Raw genomic sequence first — 24,262 nt, forward strand, 5'->3', positions numbered from 1 at the left:
GTTATTTATTATTTGATGTTTTCCTTTTTATTTAATTACCTTAACAGGACTTAAACTTTAACTTCAATGTTGAATAAGTGTGGTTATAATAGTATTATGCATGCAGCACATACGATCATATTTATTAAAAACTCTAATATTTTTTGTTAATCAATCTTTGAATTTCTCATTTGTTGTTTGTAATTTCATGTATATAAATATAGATATATAAATATGTACTGTCCACAAAAAATTGCAGCTGCTTTACTGTGTACTTAGCTAGCTTTGTGCTTTGTTTGTGTAAATATTGATGTGGAGATAATTAAAAAAGAATTGGACTTCAAGTTTCTGGACCCCACAATCACATGGCATGCCGATCCAATTTTTTGTTGATTCCATGCACGCTAATTTCATTGCAAATGTTTAAAAGAAATGACAATAATTACTTGTAATATTTGTGAAAACATTGCCTAACTACATTCAATTACTTACTGCTTTTCTTAATCTCGTGATTATTTTTATCTTTTTGAAAAAAACAAAAAACCACTACGTGTCAATCGTCAAGTCTAAATAAAATTGAAAGAAACCAAAGGGGCAAAAATTGATTTTATTAAAAAGTGAATTGATTATTCTATGTTAGTAGAAATTGGTCAGATATGTATATTGGGTCTTATTGTTTTTTTTTTTCTTTGTTTGTAATTACATTATATTTGATCAGTTCTAGTGCGTTATTGGAAAACACGTACGTGAAGACCCAACAACAAATGTATGATTTATAGGGGGACAAGATTTGTGGTTCTCAAAAGAATTAGAACCATGGACTGATCGAATTGCCTGATCACTCAATACCTTTTTGTCGAGTACGATCCTCTATGGTTAAATTAAGAAAAATGCTAAAACAGCACTAAGATAATAAATTATATTGTTAAAAGTGTAATTAATTATTGGATTTTATAATATTTAATTTAATAATTATCATAAAATATCGTTAATCATTTAAAAGATATTTTTAAGATAATTTTTGACACCACTAGTAATTAATAATAATCAATAAACAAAGATCATTTAAAATATATATTTATATATACATGATTCATAATCTAGAAACATGGTGACGTGATCAATGCATGATCAATCACCTCGCAAACAACACAATACAAAGAATTTGATCAAGAACATAAATAAACAATTGAAATTAAACAATGCAGCTGTGAACTAAATGCAATTAAAAACCAGTAACAGAACCAGTAAAAAAAAAAACCAGAGTTGAGCAAGAATAGTTAATCAATTAAAAGCAATAGAAGTAAAAGAAAGAAATCAAACACAATGAATTTACAGGTTCGAACAAGTGATTAAGAATCACTTGCCTACTCCTCGGCCAGAACAGCCCCAATGGCTTTGTCTTTATTGATGCTAGAAGAGAAGATTACAAGTTGTTTACAAAGTGTTCTTTGACACATTCACTCATGAAGCAAAGCTTCAATTACACAACAACTCATCTCACCAAAACTCTCTTTATCATACACTAATCTAGCTCTCAAATATTTCCCAAAGCATTGCTGCTGGAATGCTTCAGCAGTTGGCTATTTATAGCCTTTGTTTCAGGACCCGATCCTAACTGTCATAACTGACAGTTAGGTAAAGCAGTTAGGGAAGTTAAATGTCCTTGTCCAAAGATGAATATTCTTCTATTAGTGGCCAAACATATCAATTATCCACCTTGGTCATTAATAGAAGAAATGAATGAATATAAGGGCTGAACTGGTCTTGAATCCTCACTTAGCAATTGAGGATGTTTAGCAAATCTAGTCAAAGCCTAAACTTAGCTAAACTTACATACTTTGTCATCATATCTGCAGGGTTCTCTTTTGTTCCAATCTTCTTCACACTAATCTCTTGTTCAGTAATGATCCCTTATGAAGTGAAGCTTGATATCTATGTGTTTTGATCTCTCATGAAACATAGCATTCTTCATCAAATGTAGTGCACTCTGATTATCACAGTGCACTGTTATGTTTTCTGATTTGAACCCTAGTTCATTAGTGAATCCCTTGAGCCAAATTGCTTCCTTAATAGCCTCAGTGGCTGCCATGTACTCTGCTTCAGTTGATGACAGAGCTACAACCTTTTGCAAATTGGATTTCCAACTGATGCATCCACCTAGGACTGTGAATGCATAACCGGTTATAGATCTTCTTGTATCTATACTTCCTGCATAATCAGAGTCAACATAACCATTCACTTCAATTCCATCTTGGAATTTGTTATCATAGACAAGTCCAATGTCCATAGACCCCTTCAGGTATCTAAGTATCCATTTCATAGCAGACCAGTGTTCCTTGCCAGGGTCTGCTATGAATCTACTGACCATGATGAGTGCATAGGCTAAGTCAGGCCTAGTGCACACCATGCAGTACATGAGGCTTCCAACACAAGAGGCATCGGGCATGGAATCCATGTATATCTTTTCTTCCTCTGTTTTAGGTGACTGGTTTTGAGTTAGCTTGAAATGCTGAGCTAGTGGAGTGCTAACAGACTTGGCCTCATTCATACAGAACTTGTCTATCAATTTCTGAATGTAACCCTTTTGAGATAATGAAAGTCTTTCAGGTCTAGTTCTTTTGCTGTCAATCCCAAGTATTCTCTTAGCTTCACCAAGATCCTTCATTTCAAATTCAGCACTTAGATTTTGCTTTAACTTGTCAATAGCCTGTCTCTTCTCACCAATTATCAGTATGTCATCCACATACAACAGTAACCAGATTGGTTCATTGTTGTAATATACACATGGATCACAGTTGCTTCTGTTATACCCAATGCTCATCATAAATTCATGAAATCTCAAGTTCCATTGCCTTGGAGCTTGTTTGAGACCATAAAGAGATTTCTGTAGAAGACATACCTGGTTTGGTTTGTTACTTTTGAATCCATCTGGTTCTTCTATGTATATTTGTTCTTCAAGTTTCCCATGTATGAATGCTTTCTTCACATCCATTTGATCCATTTCTAGGTTAAACTTGGCCACTTTAGTCATCATGATCCTTATAGATGTTTGTCTAACCACAGGAGAGAAAATGTCATTGAAATCAACACCTTCTCTTTGATTGAATCCCGCTGCAACTAGCCTAGCTTTAAATCTGATTTCTTCACCTGGTAGTCCTTCCTTTTCCCTAAAAATCCATTTGCAGCCTATCAATTTCTGCCCTGGTGATCTTGTCACAGTTTTCTAAGTCTTGTTCTTGTGTAGAGAACTCATTTCTTCATTAATTGCAGCAAGCCATTTCCTTTTATTTCTTGAGTTGATTGCTTCCTGATATGTACTAGGGACTGTAGTGTCAATCTCTTCTGCTGATGCAAGAGCAAAAGTTGTGCAGTCAGCAAAGCAAAATCTCTCTGGTGGTTTGATTTGTCTTCTTTCTCTGTCTCTAACCAGTAGGTATTCTTGTGAATCATCTGGCAAGCTTTCTTCCTCAGTTGCATGCTCATCAATCTCTGAGTATGAGTGCTCTTGAGTATCCACCTGATCAGAACCATTAGTTTCTTCTCTGACATTTAGCATTTCTAGATCAGTTGTCTCCTTGTCAGTTTCTCTGTTGTTAGTAAGATTTGTTTTCATAGCCATTTCATGCTCTTTGAAAACAACATCTCTACTAATTATACACTTTCTATGCCCATCTTCTAAGCACCACAGTTTGTATCCTTTTACCCCTTCAGGGTAACCAAGGAACAAACACTTGAGAGCCCTTGGCTCTAGTTTGTCCTGTCTGGTATGTGCAAAGGCTGTGCAACCAAACACCTTGAGGTGTTCAACAGTAGGGACATGTCCAGTCCAGTATTCTTGAGGTGTTTTGAACTTTAGAGCTGTTGAAGGACACCTATTTATCAAGTAGCATGCAGTTTTCAATGCCTCACCCCAGAATTTCTTGTCAAGTGCAGCACCTTTGAGCATGCACCTCACTCTTTCCAATAGAGTCCTATTCATCCTTTTAGCAAGTCCATTTTGTTGTGGATTCTTCACAACAGTTTTGTGTCTATCAATTCCTTCTAATTGACAAAACCTAGTGAACTCATCAGAGCAGAACTCTAGTTCATTATCTGTCCTAAGTTTCTTTATTTTCCTCCCAGTTTTGTTTTCAATGAGTCTTTTCCATGTGACAAAAGTGTTAAAGGCCTCATTCTTAGTTTTGAGTAAGAAAACCCAAACTTTCCTAGTATAGTCATCAATTATACTCATGAAGTAGCTTGCACCCCCAAGTGTTTTTGTTCTGGAAGCCCCCCAAAGATCAGAATGTATGTAATCCAATTTTCCTTTTGTTGTGCGTTTTCCTGGTGAGAATTTCAGCTTGCAGCATTTGCCATAAACACAGTCATCACAGAACTCCAACTTCTCTCCCAATTTGCCCTTGAGAATGCCTTGTTTTTCAAGTTCATTCATACCTCTTTCACTAACATGACCTAGCCTGAGGTGCCATACCCTAGTACTTTCCATGTCAGGCCCCTTAACAACCATGTCATTTTCACCAATGATAGTCTTTCCTTTGAGATAATAAATTCCATTCTTGAGTTCTCCTTCATGACTATCAATGAGCCTTTCATGACTTTGAAAGAGCTGTCAATCTTTATAGTATGACCCTTCTCAATCAATTCACCAATGGAAAGCAAGTTTCTTTTTAAATCTGGAACATACCTGACTTCATGTATGCTTCTGATCTGATTGTCATGCAGCTTGAGTTTCACAGTTCCAATTCCAGCAACTTTGCAAGCTTTGTTGTCACCTAGTAGCACTGATCCACCATCCAGTTTCTTGAAATTGTCGAATAGGTCTCTTCTTGGTGTCATGTGAAATGAGCATCCTGAGTCGAGTATCCAAGAATCACCTGATTCTTGACTAGAAACTACCAGGACATCAGCTGATTCATAACCATCTGTTACCACACCAGCATCTCCTCTATTTTTGATTTTGTCTCTTTGTAGTTTAGCCTTCAATGCCCTGCATTCATCTCTGAAATGTACCTCTTTCTTACAATAGTAACACTGTTTTCCAGCTTTGGAATTAGTCTTTGTTTTGTGTGACTGACTTGAACCTTTATACTGTTTGTTCTTGTGATTTGATTTGTGATATCCACCTTTGTTATCTCTGGTTTCAGATCTGCCTCTGACAAATAAACCTTCACCATAGCGATTCGATCTATCTTCATTTCTTTTCTGAATTTCTTTGGAATTCAGTGCAGATTTGACCTCTATCATAGACAAAGACTCTTTTCCATAAAGAATTGTGTCCACAAAGTGTTCATAACTCTTTGGTAATGTGCTAAGCAGTAGAATTCCTTGATCTTCATCTTCTATCTTGACACCAACGTTGCTCAGATCCAAGATTATTCGATTAAACTCATCAAGATGCTTCCTCAGATCTTTTGATTCATCCATTCTCATCGTGTACAGCTTCTTCTTCAGGTAGAGCTTGTTGGCCAATGATTTCTTCAAATAAATCGATGCCAACCTTTCCCATAACCCTACTGCAGTGTCCTCATTTGACACCTCCCTGAGAACTTCATCTCCCATACTCAACAGAATGGCACTGTGTGCCTTGTTCTGAATTTCTTTGATTTTCTTATTGTCATCTCCAAGAGCAGCAAGCTCATCTCGATCAATGGCCTCTGAGATTCCTTGATGTACTAGGAATGCCTTCATTTTAATTCTCCATAGACCAAAGTCATTTGTCCCATTGAACTTGTCAACTTCAAACCGAGCAGAAGCCATTGGAGATTAGTTCTTTGTCCTTTTCTTGATGTTCTTGATGTCCTTGATTCAGTTCTTTGATGATTCCCTTCGACTGAGCTCTGATTACATTTGATGTGATCAATGCATGATCAATCACCTCGCAAACAACACAATACAAAGAATTTGATCAAGAACAGAACTAAACAATTGAAATTAAACAATGCAGCTGTGAACTTAATGCAATTAAAAACCAGTAACAAAACCAGTAACAAAAACCAGAGTTAAGCAAGAATAGTTAATCAATTAAAAGCAATAGAAGTAAAAGAAAGAAATCAAACACAATGAATTTATGAGGTTCGAACAAGTGATTAAGAATCACTTGCCTACTCCTCGGCCAGAACAGCCCCAATGGCTTTGTCTTTATTGATGCTAGAAGAGAAGATTACAAGTTGTTTACAAAGTGTTCTTTAACACATTCACTCATGAAGCAAAGCTTCAATTACACAACAACTCATCTCACCAAAACTCTCTTTATCATACACTAATCTAGCTCTCAAATATTTCCCAAAGCATTGCTGCTCGAATGCTTCAGCAGTTGGCTATTTATAGCCTTTGTTTCAGGACCCGATCCTAACTGTCATAACTGACAGTTAAGTAAAGCAGTTAGGGTAGTTAAATGTCCTTGTCCAAAGATAAATATTCTTCTATTAGTGGCCAAACATATCACATGGTTTCATTTTGTCAAGTAAAATCCTCTATAATTAACTAAGAGAAATGCTAGAAGAGACTAAGCACCAAGTAATATATATTATATATGGTTATAATTACATTAATGTAATTAAGTATAGCTATTGCACATAATTTAATATAATATTATTAAGAAATATCACTATATAATAACTATTTAAAAGGTATGATATAAAGATATACATATGTATACATACATAGATAATCTAGTAACTAGGTACTCAAAATTGACAATTTTCCCGCTATATATTATTAATGCAACATGGTTTCATGACTATGCATCAATCATTTTCGTATTCTAAATTTCCAATAATATTAAAGCAACTGTGCTATTTTATGGCAAATCATCAATGCATAAATATATTGTGATGGCCTAAAATTTGTTTGTTTATTTTCGTTTTTTGAAGCAAAATGACCTAAATTTAAGCGACAAAAATTACTTTAACAATGGACAATTGTCACAACTATTTATTTATGTGTTCCAATTAAACAATTAATATGAAGCATATAAGAACACAGTTATATTAAGAACCATCAATATTGTTGAAGACGTGTGAAACAATAATAAAAGTTTTTAAATTCGTTGTCAGCCGACGTGGGGCGGCAATTATATACCTTGGGAATATATTGGATATGGTTTAAAAGTCATCCTTGTTGTCCTATATTATCACCACACATTCCTCTACAAGAAAAGATTAAGTAATTACTATGTAATATATATATTTATTATTAAAAGAGATTTACAGTACAAGAATTGTTACTTCATGCATGCTTGATGTCCAAGAGTACGTCACAATTTTTAATGCTGAAGAAAATGCATATTATTTGTCGCTAGGTACTATTTCTGCGTGTCGCTATATCACTTCTTGAATAATTTAAAAAATTAGATAATATATTAATATAAATAAATTTTTTTTTTTTTCTTTTTGAAAAGAAACTTTATTAATCAAAGCTCAAACTACAAAGAATAAAAGAGGCTAGCTTCACAAAACTTAGCTAACCACTCTGGAAAAGAAATGAGAAAGGATTGAGTCAAATGGTACTCAAGGCTTCTCTTAGCTAACATATGTGCAATTTCATTATCTTTCCTATACACAAATTTGAGCTTTGTACAACGGGGAAACCTTTGGTGGCGCTTGATCTTATTAATAACCGATCTGTCCATTGTGAGGGAATCGCTCCCACCATTGAACTCATCCACTAACTGCTTACAGTCCGTGCGCACTTCAAACTGGTTGTTGGTGTCAATCCGGCAGCTCGTCAAGGCAGCCAATATTGCTTCAGCTTCTGCAATGGTTACCGAACTGCAATGAGGGAGAAAGCACATACCTGCTGCCTGAATTTTGGCCTTCCAATCTGTCCATCTGAACCCCAAACCAACGCCTACTGTCCCTGGAAACAACGCTGCATCGCAATAAACACAGTAAACACCTTCGGGGGGGGCCTGCCAGCCGTGTAATCTGTCCTTCTGGTGTGAGATGTTGCTGCAGTGATCAACAGTGATAGTTGTAGGCTTGGGGTAGCTATTAAGCACCCATTCAATTAGTCTCTCACCCTTCATAGTAGGTAAGTGGTTCCACAACCGGTTTCTATTCTCCCAAATGGCCCAACTAATTTTAATTACCTCTTCAAACTCATCTATAGACAAGTGGTGTTTTATCTCCACAAGAAAGTCAAACATAGATCCACCTTTGTACTTACAAATACGAGAGTAATAAGGTAAAAGCTTCCAAACCTCTTTAGCCTTGGCACAACTCCATATCGCATGGGGAAGCGATTCCACATAAGTACCACATAAGTGACAAACCGGATCAATTTGCATTCCCCTATGGATCAAGTTAGATTTAGCCGGGAGCCAATTATGACAAAGCTTCCAACCAAATAACTTGATTCGGGGAGGGAGTTGGAGGTGCCACCACATTTTCCACCAAGCTTTAATTTGGTCCATGTTCGAACATCTAGTGGGACAAACATTAAGCTCTCGGGCTACTCTATAACCACTCTTCACCAAGTAATGACCTTTAGAAGAGAGAGGCCAAGTTAAAACATCTTCCTCTTGAATGTCCACGGGTGTACCTAAGATCCAAGGGATATCGTCTTTGTGAAAGTAAGCATGAATCATGTCCGTCTTCCAATCACCCTCCTCGGTTAGCAACTTGTGAATTGTTGTATTAGGGGCTAAATCTGTGTGGCGATAAGTGATGGTGTCATTTGGCCTCGGGATCCACTTGTCTTCCCAAATTCTAACCGTTCTTCCATTTCCCACTCTCCACCGGGCTCCTTCAACTATTATTTGGCGACCCCAAGTTATTCCTTGCCAAATACTCGATGCCCCCGGTTGACACTTAGCCTGCAGAAAGGAAGAGTTAGGGTAATAACTGTGTTTCAAAACTCTTGCCAAGAGAGAATGGGGATGGTGAATTAACCGCCACCCTTGCTTGGCCAAAGAGCTTGATTAAACTCCGTTAGGCTTCGAAAGCCTAAGCCTCCTTCCTCTTTCGGCTTGCACAACTTAGCCCACGTGCTCCAATGGATCTTTTTATTTTCTTTTGTATCCCCCCACCAGAAGTTGGCAGCTAATGAATGAAGGCTATGGATTAGTTTTTTTGGGAGGCGGAAACAACTCATTGAGTAGCTAGGGATGGCTTGGATCACGGCTTTTATTAGTATTTCTTTACCGGCTTGGGAGAACATCGTGGATTTCCAACTCTTAAGCTTATTCCAAACCTTGCCTTTAATCATCTCAAACACCTCTTTCTTTCGCCTCCCAATGAAACTAGGCAGCCCCAAATATTTTGTGTGTTGACCAACAAGAGATACTCCCAATCTATTAGCAAGGTAGTTACCCAATTGGCTTGAGATTCGGCTGCCCATGCTAACTTCTGACTTCTCAAGATTAATTTGTTGGCCTGAAAGTCTAGAGTAGCGCTGTAAAATACTCGACATTGTATCACACTCCGCTTCATTCCCTTCTAGGAACACAAAACTATCATCCGCGAAGAAGAGATGAGATACTTTAACCCCTTCCTTGCCAAACCGAACCCCATGGATATTACCAGCTCTCTCGGCCTCTTGGATAAGACAAGAGAGGCCTTCGGAACAAATGAGAAAGAGGTAAGGAGATAGAGAATCCCCTTGCCTAAGGCCACGGGTAGGAGTAAATTTCCCTATCCTTTCACCATTGATTAGTACCGAGAAGGATACACTAGTGACACACCTCATGATCTTCTCAATCCAATCTTCCTCATAACCGAGACCTCTCATCATGGTGATAAGGAAACCCCACTCAACCCTATCATACGCCTTCGACATGTCCAATTTTAGAGCCATTTTCCGCCCATTCCCGAATCTCCTTTTCTTCATGCAATGGAGGCTTTCAAATCCTATGATGGCATTGTCTTGAATCAATCTTCCCCCCACAAAGGCACTTTGCTCTTCCGAAATAGCTTGAGCTAGGCTATGTTTCATCCTCCCCGCAAGACATTTGGCCACAATTTTGTAAATCACGTTGCATAGACTGATGGGGCGAAAGTTAGCCATTCGGGTAGGCTTTTCAATCTTTGGAATAAGGCAGATCAAGGTGTCATTAATTTCATTAAGTGGTCTACCTTCATTAAGAATTCCCAAACACACTTTGGTGACTTCCTCACCAATTTTTGGCCAATAAAGACGGTAGAAAAGTCCAGGCATCCCATCACTTCCAGGAGCCTTGTGAGGGTGTATGTTTCTCATTGCTGCATGGACATCTTCCTTTGTAAAGGGCGCTTTGAGGTACTCATTCGTTTCTCGGGAAATCTTATTCGGAACTATGCGTTGGAACTCCTCCAAGTCAGCGATGCTTGCTGAATTTGATGTAAAAAGTTGCTGGAAGTAGAGACAAGCCACTTGACCCACCATTTTGTTACCATGTACCCATTTTCCATTGCTGTCTAGTAGACCCAAGATGGTATTTTTCCTCTTTCGGGTGTTGGCCTTCCTATGAAAATATTTGGTATTTCGATCCCCTTCTTTTAACCAAATTGCACGGCTTCGTTGCCGCCAAAACTTCTCTTCTTTATCAAGGAGAACATTATTTTTCTGCTCAAGATCTTTTAAATATTGCCAATCCTTGTTATTTGTACTTCTAGATAGGATTGTTATTTTCTCTTCGTACTCCTTCAGCCTATGTTTCATTTCGGCCTTTCTACTCTTATTCCACTTTTGAAGAGCCTTTCCACAACAAGCCAACTTATCCCTCAATGCCATAGCCGTGTTACAACTGCCCCCCTTGTCCCAACTCTCCGTCACTATTTCCGTACACTTTTCCTCATCAGCCCAAGCATGCTCAAAATGAAACCGAGAGTGCCAGCGAGCCCCATTCTCATTCTCATGATGTTTAAACAAGCAATGAAGGAGGAGAGGGCAGTGATCTGAACTTACCCGATCTAGGTGATTGACTTTAGCTTTCGGGAAAAGATCAAACCACTCCAGATTGCCACATACACGGTCTAATCTTTCAAAAATCAGCTCGTTCTTCCTTCCATTGCACCAAGTATACTCGCTGCCCTCATACTCCACCTCTCAAAGATTGCTTCCATTTAGAGCCATTCTGAAGTTGTTGATCAAATAACCTGGCTTTGGTTGCCCACCCAGCTTTTCCTTGTTTCTTAAGATCTCATTGAAGTCTCCCCCTATCACCCAAGGCCCCGAATACATCCTTCCTATTCTTGCGAGGAGTTTCCACGATTCACACCTTTGAGTTGGATCCGGATCACCGTAAAAACCCGTGAAACGCCACCATTGTCCTTCCTCTTTCCGAATGAAAGAATCAATATGGAAAGATGAAAAGGACATGATATTGCAATCCACCATGTTAGACCAAAGTAAAATTAGCCCCCCACTTTTCCCATGGGCTTCCACAACAAAACAGCCATCATAGCCCAAGGACACCCTCAAAGCCTCCGCTTTTCCTTTCTTCAACCGAGATTCTGAAATGAAAACCAACTCCGGATCCCACCGATTCACAAGGGATTTTAGCGTACGGACCGTCCAAGGGCTCCCCAAACCTTGAACGTTCCAAAGTAAGAGTTTCATGATTGTAGGCGACTCTGCCCAGCAGAGTTCGCCTCTTCCTCGTTCTGTCCCGTTGTTGAATCTCTTGCCTGAGAAACTTCAACCGGTATGGTACCCACTTTTCTCTTCCTATTCTTTGTGTCCTTCTTTACCGCCACCTTTCTTCGCTGTTCCTTTGATATACTATGTTTACCCGATCCCAAGTTAAAGGAAGATCCTCCATAGAAATCATCACCCTCCTTAGCAAAGGCGATTGGGACATCGAATAGTTGTGGCTGTCCAAGGGAATCATTAGCCGAAATATCTGTTTTTTGGAGTTTCCCATACCCCATTCCTGCTTGTGTTTCTACCATTCTTCTCTTTCCTTTGTGTTGTGCTTCATCCCTTTCCAGATTTCCCCTCAGTTCGGTCTCATGAGTTGGTGTTTGTGCCCCACAATGTTCATTCGTCTTGCTATTTTCACCTCTTATCATTTCTGAATTGTTTAGCAAGAGATTCCCATGTGAAACATACTTCCCTGTCTCCATTTCATCGACCAAAGGAGTAAAGGAATTGGCCACTTTCAAGCCTTGGTTTGGGAGACTTATTTTTTGATTATCTTTGATCCCTTGCTGCACTTCCTTTCTCGGTTCTTTTTGGCTGTCATGAAACCCATCCCTCTGTTCATTGTCCACTTTCAACCACATTCCGTAAGCCTTCGCGCGCACACCATCTGCCCCTTCAATTTCTGTATATTCTAAAGAGCATTCTTTTTGATTGTGTCCAATTTTCCCGCATCGAAAACACATAAAGGGGAGTTCTTCATATTTGCAAGCAACCCAACATTTTGAATCCCCACACGGAAGTAAATACCCAGGCCAAACTGGTTTATTAATCGACATCCACACTTGAAAGCGAAAGAATCCGTTTGTTACCATTCTGGACACATCGGAATTTTGAATTGAAATCACAGCCCCTGCCATTGATGCAAGTCTCATGGTGTTCTTTGCCGTCAAGAGATCTGTAGGTACCCCTAGTATTCTGCCCCAAATCGGGAATATTGTAAGATCATTTTTCCAAGATTCATTAGTATTCACCATCTTCCCCAAAATCAGTAGCCCATTAGATAAATACCATGGCATCTTAGCTAGTATTCTTGATTGAGTATGTTCGGACACAAAGGAAAAGGATAGGAACATACCTGTATCATGTTTGTCCTGAATCTTTACATCCCATTCTGTCTCCTTTAGTCGCCAAATACGTCCCAGAACCTTCTTGAGAAACCCCCTGCTATGGTCGGCTTTCGACACCAGACGCCCCCTAAGATTGAATCTTGCAATCGTCGAAGACAAGCTCTTGTCGATCTCCCACTCTTCTTCATCTGAGACATGAAGTTGAGTAGTTTTGGCAAGCAATTCCTCCATGGCAGGTGATTCCACACAGTCCGGTTAACCGGAGTCCCTTCGTTGCCGAGGGAAAATGATAACTCCGATCAAGCCCTAGCAGAGAGCACACGCGGGAAAGTTGTAAAAATTATGTTTTATTTAGTATAAAAAATTGGAATTATATTAATATAAATAAATTTATGGATCAAGATTACATAGGAAAACTTTATAAAAGTAGAGAATATTTGCAAAAATAATACAATTTATAATAAATACTACACCATATAGAGATAATTTAGTATTGAAATTCACGATTATAGTAACAAAAAACGACTACTTTTAGTGACAACTTTTTACTCATAACATAATTTTTTTGTGATTAAATATGACTTTTAGTCACAGCAAAATGTTACTTATGACTAAAATATAGGATTTAGTTACAAGTTGTCACTAATTTAGTTTTAGTCACAACAAGTGTAACAACCTAACTAGCATAGGCGTGTTAGCGTGATTTTAAACATACTGTGTAGCTCGTTGCTAGTCAACGAGGTTATTGAAAATCGTGAATAATTAAAATTTATGCTTATTTAATTAAAAACTTAAAGCATTACATATATAAAATTACGGGATCTCATTTACAAAATACTTTTTAAAAGTTTGCTATACACATAAACAAAAGTTTGTCGCCCAGCGACTACACAGCAAAAGCCTCGATGTCCCAAAGATCGTACGCTCCAGGCCTAACCGCCCCTACATGTACAATCTTCACCTGCTCGTACTCATGGCTCCTCAGCCTTAGCCTTGCACTTACCTACACATGAAGATAGCACTGTGAGTCGAAAGACTCATGAGTAAGAAAAGCATGACAGATAACATACAAATAACCCGGGTTATAACCTGGCACCTACACCAGATCATAACCCTAATCCCCGTGTCCCACATAATATTGAGTCTAGAGCATTCATAAGACAATACTATCGACCATAATGTCAGTCTGTCCTCAATATGTTAGTCATACTCTAGCCATATTGATGTGACAACATCGACCAGTATTTTAGCTAACATACATTTATCAGTATTCAGTACAACTCTATGTATACTATTACTACTATCAATGTAATCTAATAGGCATAAAAACATGTACGCTAAACATGTAATAACATATGCATGACATTATACTAATCTTACCTCGATTCCGAATTCAGGTGTGCCGGTCAACCTGGGTAGAACAACTGCTCGGAGAATTATAGGCTCCTAAATCACATCGATAATAACACGCATAAGTGACTCGCTAAATCACAACCGAGAGTTAGGTTTTAAATCAAAAACCCATCTACTGCAACTTAATATGGCAATACCCTAAACTAACAGGGAATCAACCAACTAAAAACCTGAAACTGACGCGAAACAACAAGCTGAATTTTTGGGTTTCCCTGCTGCAAAATCTAGGTAACCGGTTTTACCCAGAAAAAACAAAAAGCTCCAAACCCTAACCAAATCGTTTCCAAACTCAACCTAACTTTGTAGACATGCATATTATATCCCAATAAACTATTTCTAAGCAACAAAACAGCAATCAAAGCTCAGAAGTGAATTTCACCATTAAAGAGCCAAGCTTGAGTTCTAAAACTCAAAGCTTGCTCAAACAATAAACCAGCCATTAAAACAAGCCAAACTCAACATTTCTAACCATATTTAAACTCCAGAACAATTCAAACAACAACAATAACTATAGTAGCAAAAACTCACAAGGCATGCATAAATCAAAAACTTAAAACCTAAGAAATCAAAGAGGAAAGCATTAGAAACTTACCTAGAGCTTGGAATCGCTACAATCTTACAAGAAACCACAGAATTGAAGAAGAAAAACAAGAACCCTAGCTGCCCTAGGGATTTCTAGAGAGAGAGAGAGAGAGAGAGAGAGAGAGAGAGAGAGAGAGAGAGAGAGAGAGAGAGAGAGAGAGAGAGAGAGAGAGAGAGAGAGAGAGAGAGTTGAGAAAGAGAGGGAGTTTCCTTCTTTTTTTAAAAAATCTTGATTTTTTAATAAAATGAGTAAAATCTATGGTTTATCTCATATATTCAGCATATATTAACCCATTAAAATCAGACTATTAAATTAATCTAAATCCACAAAATGACAAAAAACTTATGGGACAAAATAACCATTTTGCCCCTCCCACACTAAAAGGGCATAAATAACACATAGGGGTATTTTGGGAAATTCTAAAATCCCGACTATTCCCGACATTCCCAATGTCTAACTATATTGGCCCGATATACCAAAAATTCTAAGATGTGATTCTTAGCCAAACACCGCGTTCCAATGTTGAGGGGCACTGAATATACAAAAATTATGAAATTTCATATATGACATATAAAATGCATTCTGAATTTAAATAAATCACCATAAATAATTAATTCAATACTAATAAATAATTTTCATAATTAAGCCCTAATTATATGCTAGTTTCTAAATTAAAGCTAAGCGGTCTTTACAACAAGTATTATGACTAAAGTACATTAGTCACAACAAATTGTAATTTTTGTGACTAATACTTTTAGCCACGGAACATTTAGTCACAACATAGGAATAATAATTTATAATTAGTCACAATTTTTTCACTTTTAGTCACAAATTTTATTGTGACTAAAACTAAATTTTTTTGTAGTGATACTAAAAGTATTATTTGGGACGACAGAAGTTGTTGAGCCTAATAATGAATCATTTGTTGCAACAATAATAAATTAGAGGCTTTTACCATAATTCGTTGTTTTCTTGCTTATATTCAAACTCAATTCGAATGCATTTCAAAACTTTCAGATCCAACAATGCACCAGAATTAGTTTTTAAGGATTTATTCTCTAAACATAGGATTATGAATGATTTTTATTGTGTTGAAATACCCGAACAAAATGTAGTAGTTAAACGAAAACATCAGCATCTGTTAAATGTTGTTTGGACTCTATTTTTTCAAGCAAAAATTTTGATTAAATTCTTGTCTTAATGTGTTCTTGCTGCCACTTATTTGATTAATAGGGTTCCTACACCCGTTTTATAAAATAAAATCCCTTATGAATTGTTATTTTAGGAGGTACTCCAATATGATAATCTCAAATCATTTGGCTGCCTAGCATTTGCTTTTACTTTGACTTCTCATAGGCTTAAGTATGCTTCTCGTGCAAGAACTTGTGTCTTCATAAGATATCCCCAAGGGGTAAAGGGCTACAAACCTTACGACATCAATAACCATCAATTCTTTATTTCTAGAAATGTGGTATTTCATGAAAATATTTTTTTTTACACCTTAAACATGGATGGTTCCACAACTGACCCTTTTTCTCAAATTATTATTCCTAGTCATTTTGTTTCTAACACAACTGTTTCTAATTATCCCTTAGACAATGCAGCGCTGCTAATCCATGTTCCTCAGGTGCCAGATATTACCCCTGAAACTCACACAGACAATAGCCCATTTGATTCTTCTCCTATTGCTACAGTACACATTCCCCACCAAATGACACTCCTCCAATTGCTTTAAGGAGATCTCACAAAAACTCACATCCTCCAAGCTACCGTCGTGATTTTGAATGTTATTCTACAATTCAGAAAAAATCTTCCACACCACACTACATTGATAAATTTATCAATTATTCTAACCTATCTGATAGTCACAAAGCTAATTTTATTTATGCAGTGCCTTCTCATAAAGAACCCCAAACATACCAGCAGGCCATTCAATTCGACCATTGGCTCAATGCCATGCAATTCAAACTTAAAGCTCTTATTGCCAACAAGACTTTGACAATCGTTCCTTTGCCACCCAGAAAGCGAGAATTGGTTGTTGTTAGGTATACAAAATAAAGTATAACAATGAGGAATCCATAGCATGGTACAAGACCCATATTGTTGCTCAAGGTTACACGTAACAAGAAGGCCTTGATTACTTTATACTTTCTCTCCTGTTGCTAAAATAGTTACCTTAAAATTGTTATTAGCTATAACTTCTATTGAAAATTGGCATACCTTACAAATTGATATCAACAATGCCTTCTTAAACGGAGATCTTAATGAAGAGTTCTACATGACACTACATAAAGGACTAACTCGTCCATCCTCTCTTAATGCAGAACACAACTTAGTATGCAAATTGCACTGATAATTCTATGGTTTAAAGCAGTCCTTTCGACAGTGGTACAAGAAGCTCTCGGATGCTCTTTTGCATGAAGGATTCACACAATCTCAAGCTGATTACACCCTCTTCACAAGAGGCACCACACCTTCATTGCCTTACTCGTTTATGTTGATGATATCATAATTACAGGCCTAAACATCTCCATTTTACATCAATTACAAACTTCTTTGCATCAACAATTCATGCTCAAGGCCCTTGGCACTCTTAAATACTTCCTCAATTTTGAGATTATTGGCACTCATGATGATCTTTTCATCTCTCAATGTAAATATACCCTTCAACTCTTAGAGGATAAATGATATATGGGCAACAAACCAAGTAAGACTCCTATGGATCTTAAGACCAAGTTAGACAATGACAAAGGAGAATCACTTGAAAACTCTTCTCCTTATCGACAACTTATTGGTCGACTACTGTATTTGACACTCTCGAGACCTAATATCACCTACGCTGTAAATTATTTGAGCCAATTCATGGCTGCCCCTCACACACCTCACGTACAAGCAGTTCATCATCTCCTGAGGTATCTCAAAAGCAATCCAAACAAGGGACTATTATACTCCTCCAGTTCATCTTTGCAACTTACTAAAAATCCTTACTGCCATATAAGAGTGAGTGGCCCTAGAGTCAAACAATACAGAAAAGTAAGAGTTGTTGACCGAGAGCTTACCTGTGAAAACAGAGGGGCTAGCCTCTACATCTGCCTGAGTTAGAGCAAACACCCTTGCTGAAGTGGGATTTTCAGTTGTCTTCTGTTCTTCTTTCCTTCTTTCTTAAGCTGTGGGTAGTCTCTTGGCAACCAACACTGGAAACACCCTTGCCCTCTACACTCACCCAGGTGATGCTTTTTACAACTGGGGCATTCTGAGTAAGTGTATCGAGTTTCAGAAGCACCCTGTCAATTTCTTCGACCGTAGTTCCCCCAGAACAACTTATTCTAACCTGAGCAACTGGGTGCAAATGGTGCCTTCCATTTCTGATCAGTGGTCGAGCCACTACCACCCCTTCCAAAACTAGGGGTAGGAGGAGTAGGGGCTCCCCAACGACCTGAGTTCCTCGAGACTCCTGACTGCACTCAATTGCACACTCAGCTCGGAGTGCTTTTCCCACCATGTCGACATAGGTAGCGTTGTCGTCAGTGGTAATCATAAGATCATATCTTATCTTCGAATTTAATCCATTAAGGTACTTTTGTTTCTTAATGAAATAAGTTGGAAAAATTCTCGAGGCCAACCTAGCTAATCAATCAAATTGAGTTATGTATTTAGTAACACTCATATTCTCATTTTGGGTCAACTGGGTAAATTCTTTTCTTTTTGCACTTCCGACCGCTTCGTTGTAGTACTTTGCGTTGAACAACTCCTGGAACTTTTCCCATGTCATAGTAGTAACATAACAAGTCAGGGACACCATGTCCCACCAAACCAAGGCATCCTCCTGAACTGAAATGTGGCACATGCCATTTTGTCATTGCCAGTGATGCCCATCAAATTAAAGATTCTAGTAATGTCCGTCAGCCACTGCTCGACTTTCATCACATTAGGACCTCCCAGAAAAACTCGAGGTGCCTGCTTGCGGAACCTATTTTCCCATTCCTTAGCAGCCTGCAGGTGGTTAACATCGCCCCGACTACATACCCTCCCTCTAGGGCCTCTACTTCAGCCACAAACATTCGTGGGAAACTGAGCTCCCTGAACACCACTGGACCTCACCGAGTTATCCTGACTCTTGGTATTTCGCCTACATCCATACTACTAGAATAGCCTGCGTAACCAAGAGCTAGTCTGGTTAGATTGTGATCAATAATAACTTACTAATTACAGCTTATTTTGAAAATTTAAAACATGCGCCTAATCAACTATCAGGCCACTAACATGTTTCTTATTAGGCTTTTCTTAAAACATACTATTTAAATAAACTACTAAAGCAATATACGCTTACTCAACCGTGAGTCGAGCTGATGGCTAATGATGATTGTACATGTCGTGACGATCTTTGGAAGACAACCTGGTGGCTTTGATACCAAATTGTAACACTTACTTGTTTAGGCATGTTAACGATGCTCTAGGCTTAACTGTCCTAACATGTACAATCTCCATCTGCTCGCTCTCACAGCTACTCAACCTTAGCCTTGTCCTTACCTACACATGTAAACAATAACTATGAGTCGACAGACTCAGTAAGAAAAGTATAAACAATAACATAGCTTTAACCCAAATTATAATCAGGCGCGCATGCACCATTCATAATCCTATCCCCGAGTCAAACACGATGCTGAGTCAAGAACATTCGTACGAAAATACTATCGACCATAATGCCAGCCTATACTCAGTATGCTGGTCATACTCTAACCATACTGATGTGACAACATCAATCAATATCTGAGCCAAACATACATCTATATATCAGTACCCAATATAACTCTACGTATATTAATACTGCCATCGATGTAATCTAACAAGCATAATAAACATGCACGCTAAACATGAAAATACATATGCATAATATTATACTAATCTTATCTCGTTTTTGAATTCAGGTGTGTCGGCTAACTTGAGTGGAACAGTTGCTCGACGAATTACACGCCCCTCAATCACATTATTCATAAAACTGGTGAGTGACACGCTAAATCACTTTTTCAGGGACTTAAACTTGAAACTAAAAGTTTTTCTATCGATGAATAACATGGAAATACTCTAAATATTGTAAAAATGGGAAAAACTAAGTGTATGTTTGGCATCATAACTAAAAATCAATTTTTTGTTTTTAAAAACAGAAAATTGTTTTTGAAAACAATTTGGCTTGTTTGGCCTTGTTTTTTGAAAACAGTTTTCAGAAAACAAAGTTACAAAAAATAAGAATTTTGAAAACAACAAAATGTTGTTTTCTGTTTTAGAAACAAATTCACTTTTAGTCAATATTTTTTTTAAAAAAACACTAACCAAACATGACTTGTTTTTAAAAACTTCAAAAACTATTTTTTTTTTCTCATTTCTAAAAACAATTTTTTGAAAACAAAAAAACAGAAAACAATACCAAACATGCTCTAAGGTTCCCAAAAATGCCCCAACTGGTAGACTAGTTCCCAACCAGAATTCCTGTTTTGTGGGGTTTCCTGGGGACCAACCGGTCGACTGGTTTAGTGCAGGTTACACCCAATAAACTCACTCCACAACCTCAAATCAATCCCAAACTTCACCATAACCTCTAGACCTGCTAATTATACCTCAATGAACATATTTCATGCAATAAAACCAAAGAATACCCACAAATACAAAAATCACCATTAATGATCAAAGCTTGAGCTCTAAAGCTCAAACCTTGTCTAAACATCACACCAAGCCACTAATCAACACCAAAACAGCTCAATTAACACCATAATAACATCATAATACCCAACTAAAAATAGAACATAACAATAGCATCCCTAAGTCCAAAATCTTGCATAAAAGTATAACTTATAACTTATGAAATCATTTAAAGAAAGGCTTATGGGTTTACCTTGAATTGAGATCACTAAAAGCTTTCTAAATACTCTAATTTGTAGCAAAATAACACCCCAATTGCTGTTAGTCCTTGAGGATTCGAACAAGAGAGAAAGAGGAAAAGATGGTTTTCTGTAAAATTTTCTTTTTCTTTCTAGTTTCTATATTTTCTAAAAATGAAAGTAAACCCAACTTAATTAAATCAATAGTTGCCAGATGCCACTTTAAAAAGCAGACACCACTCCCAAGGGGAAATGACAAAAATATCCCTCCCCATAAGCTTAACTAATACAATGGTCTAGGGATAAAATGGTCATTTCTAACCCCTCAAGTAAAACCCAACATTCGCAATGTCTAACTAAGTTGCCCAACTACTACTAAAATACTAAAATGTAATTCTAATGGCCAAATACTGCGTTCCAATGTTGCCTAGCACGAAACATGGAAAAATATTAAATTTCATATATGACATATATAATACACTCTTAATTTAAATAAATCACCATAAAATGATAAATCATAATTATTATTCATGTTTCATAATTAAACCCTAATTATTTGCTAATTCTAAAATGGAGCTAAGCGGTCTTTCCACGAGATTTCTCAGATTTAAATTAGAAGCTTGTCAATGTTTACACCCCCACAATTTCAGGAATTCCTAGATAAGGACAATGATGAGACCAAGACTATATAAGAAAGAAACTCTTTGGGAATCCAGTTAGTCATTTAACATTCACTACTGGGCGATGTCGAATATGCCCGTGATGATGTCGACCGAATTGAAGTGACTAGTAGGGACTGTGAGTAGCCTCACCATAAAGATTTAGATGATTTTATTGTTTAGAGTTGTGATGAAGACACTAGTGATAGTGATCATGAAAATAATGTAACTGTTAATGATTATGATGATGATTATGATAACTTGTAGACTTTAAAATATTATAATATTTAAACCCACTGTTTATTAAATCAAATAGATGTTCCTTTTTTTAATAGGTTGATTAATTAATTATTCCTAGCTTATATGTTTAGAATGACTAATGCAGGTGTAAGCAATAGTAAGAAAATGAGAGTTAGGGAATAGTACAAGGACAAAAATATTGAACAAGAACCGGTCAAGTAACCTGCGGGACAGAATTGAAATTTAAATTTCATAAGGGGACTCGGGTCCGATAGAAGACTATGGCAATAAGTTTAACAACTACATCAAGTTTCTTGTTCGCAATACCATTCCTTTGAACAAGTTTGAGTTGTAGGATGTTGAAGAGATAGTCATTCAGACTATTTGGGACAAAATTATAGTAACTTTCAAATTTTTATTACAATAGATCAAACAAAACCATTATAAAAAAAACAAATATGTATGACTTCATTGTTTATTTTTTTAAAAAACAAGTTTGAGTTCCCAATTGGCAATCCTATGTTCGAGGATTACGTTCTTAAATCAATGTCAAAAGGGCTATGTGACTGGAGAGCAAATTTGAAAAAAGCATGAAAGAGGAATATTAAAAAATATGGAGAGGTGGAAGTAGCTAAGTAATCACGTCAAGATGTGGTGACGCCGGAGGTGTGGGTAGAGGTTATTGCATGCTAGAAAGACCCAAAACAACAGGTATAAATTAAAAGTTATAAAATTAAATATCCATTAACTAATGATTTTTTTATCATTTTACTAACAATAAATTTAAATTAAATTACAGGCAAGAGCCAAACAAAATGCAAAAAATCGAAGGCAGATGAAGATTCAAGGTTGATGGGACCATAGTTTGCCACATCGCGAGCGGGGTATGATGTTGTCAGCATATTTGTTTAAAAATTTATGCCTTTTGAATAATATATTTCTAATTTTTATATTGTATAAAAAAAACAGATCCCAAGACAGGGGAACTTCCCAATGCTGTGGACACTTTTGCAAAGTTCCACTGCAAGGACAACAAGCGTGATGAACACACACAACAATTGCATGTTATGACATAGGTGCAGGGTGAGCGGTCACACCACTTGGGAGGGATGGGCCATTTGCCGAGACATAGGACGGGGGCAAAGATGGCAATTCTCAGGGCAGGTCCCTCTGAGCAACCCACTGTCACCCAGGAGCAATATGAGGCCCTGAAGTAAACGATGGAAGAGCAGGAAGCATGGAACGAGTGGCAGCAACAATTGATGCAAACACAGGATCAAATCATGAGCGTGTTTCAATAGCAAATGATGCAGCTGGCCGGCACCATTCTAGGATTCAACATGCCCCCAATGCCTTTGATTTCAACAATTCCATTATTTCGGCCACATGGCACTGGGTCTTGTTCACTGACTGTCCCTCTCGGTGATGACGATAACGATGACGATGCTGTGGACTTGTAGTTTTATTTTTTAGTTTGCAGTGTAAATAGTATTAATTTTTATAAACTAACAATACATTTATTTAAATTTAGGCAATATAAATAGTTTTATAATTATAACATAAATGTCAAATTATATTTATTTGTTATTATCTTTCAAAATTTGATTTTTATTTTATTATAAATATAATTTTTTTTTAAAAAAAAATTTGCCAATGAACTATATAGCGACAGCAAAATTAAAATAATTTTTTATTCGTGAAGTTTTGCCAGCAAAATAATGTGCCAACAAAACTTTTGCAGGTAAATAAAAATTAGGTGCAAATTTGGCACCAAAGTTTTGTCTTTGAAATAACTCACTGGCTAAACTTTGTCATACACCCCTCATCCAATAACACATTGCCGACAAGAAGCTTATGTCGGCCACTTAATTTACCGGTATAAATAGTTTTATCGGTGACTTAAGGTGATTCGTTGAGAAAATACGTTATGCCGACGAATCATTGTTCACATATTTTGGCACCGCCAAAACTCACCGGCAAAACTATACCGCCAACGTATATATACTTTTATTGACAAGGAAACTCACTGACAAAAGTAATTTTTCTTGTAGTTGCTGGAAAGCACGTGGAAAGCTGGCAGGCAAATAGTGAGATTACACGAGCAATACCTTGCCGTCCATAGAAGGTCATAGGCCGGCCAGACCCTTAAAAATAGGGTTGGTCGACCAACCTATGTGCACAACTCTGACCAACTGAGCAAAATTGTGAGACAAGCCCAACAACCCACAAAAATAGGGGTTTGTCCTTGAGATATTAGTCCTATTTTTTAAGGATTTAGTTATCCTCTTTTGTAACTTAAATAATAGATAAAAAGATGTAAATATTCCTATTTTAAAGGGATATCTTTACCTACTTGAATCAAATCTTTTGTAAGATCTACATTATATAAAGGGCATTAGGTCTCTCTCATTCCCTAAGTCAATCCATTTGAATAGAAAGGCTTGAGCTACATGTGAAATCCTCTCTCTCTCTCTCTCTCAAGTATTATACTTCATTCATGCCACCTTTACACTAAGTCATATCTTCTTAAGTCCTTCTCAAGAACTCATCAGTTATTGATCTACAACACATTATTCTCACCATTGTAACATTCAAAGAGAGCCATAGGTAGAAATCATAAGGTTTTCACCTATGATATGCATGGTATTATCTCTAGAATCAATATAACTAAAGATTGTTGTTATGTAGAGGTTTCTCTAAAGATTGTTGTTATGTAGAGGTTTCTCTAAAGATTGTTGTTATGTAGAGGTTGCTGCACAGATTGTTGTTATGTGAAAAAAAAACATAATAAATATAAAGATACATTAAGATGCTCTAAAG

The sequence above is a fragment of the Cannabis sativa genome, chromosome 8 (genome assembly GCF_029168945.1).
Source record: "Cannabis sativa cultivar Pink pepper isolate KNU-18-1 chromosome 8, ASM2916894v1, whole genome shotgun sequence".
Lineage (NCBI taxonomy): Eukaryota > Viridiplantae > Streptophyta > Magnoliopsida > Rosales > Cannabaceae > Cannabis > Cannabis sativa.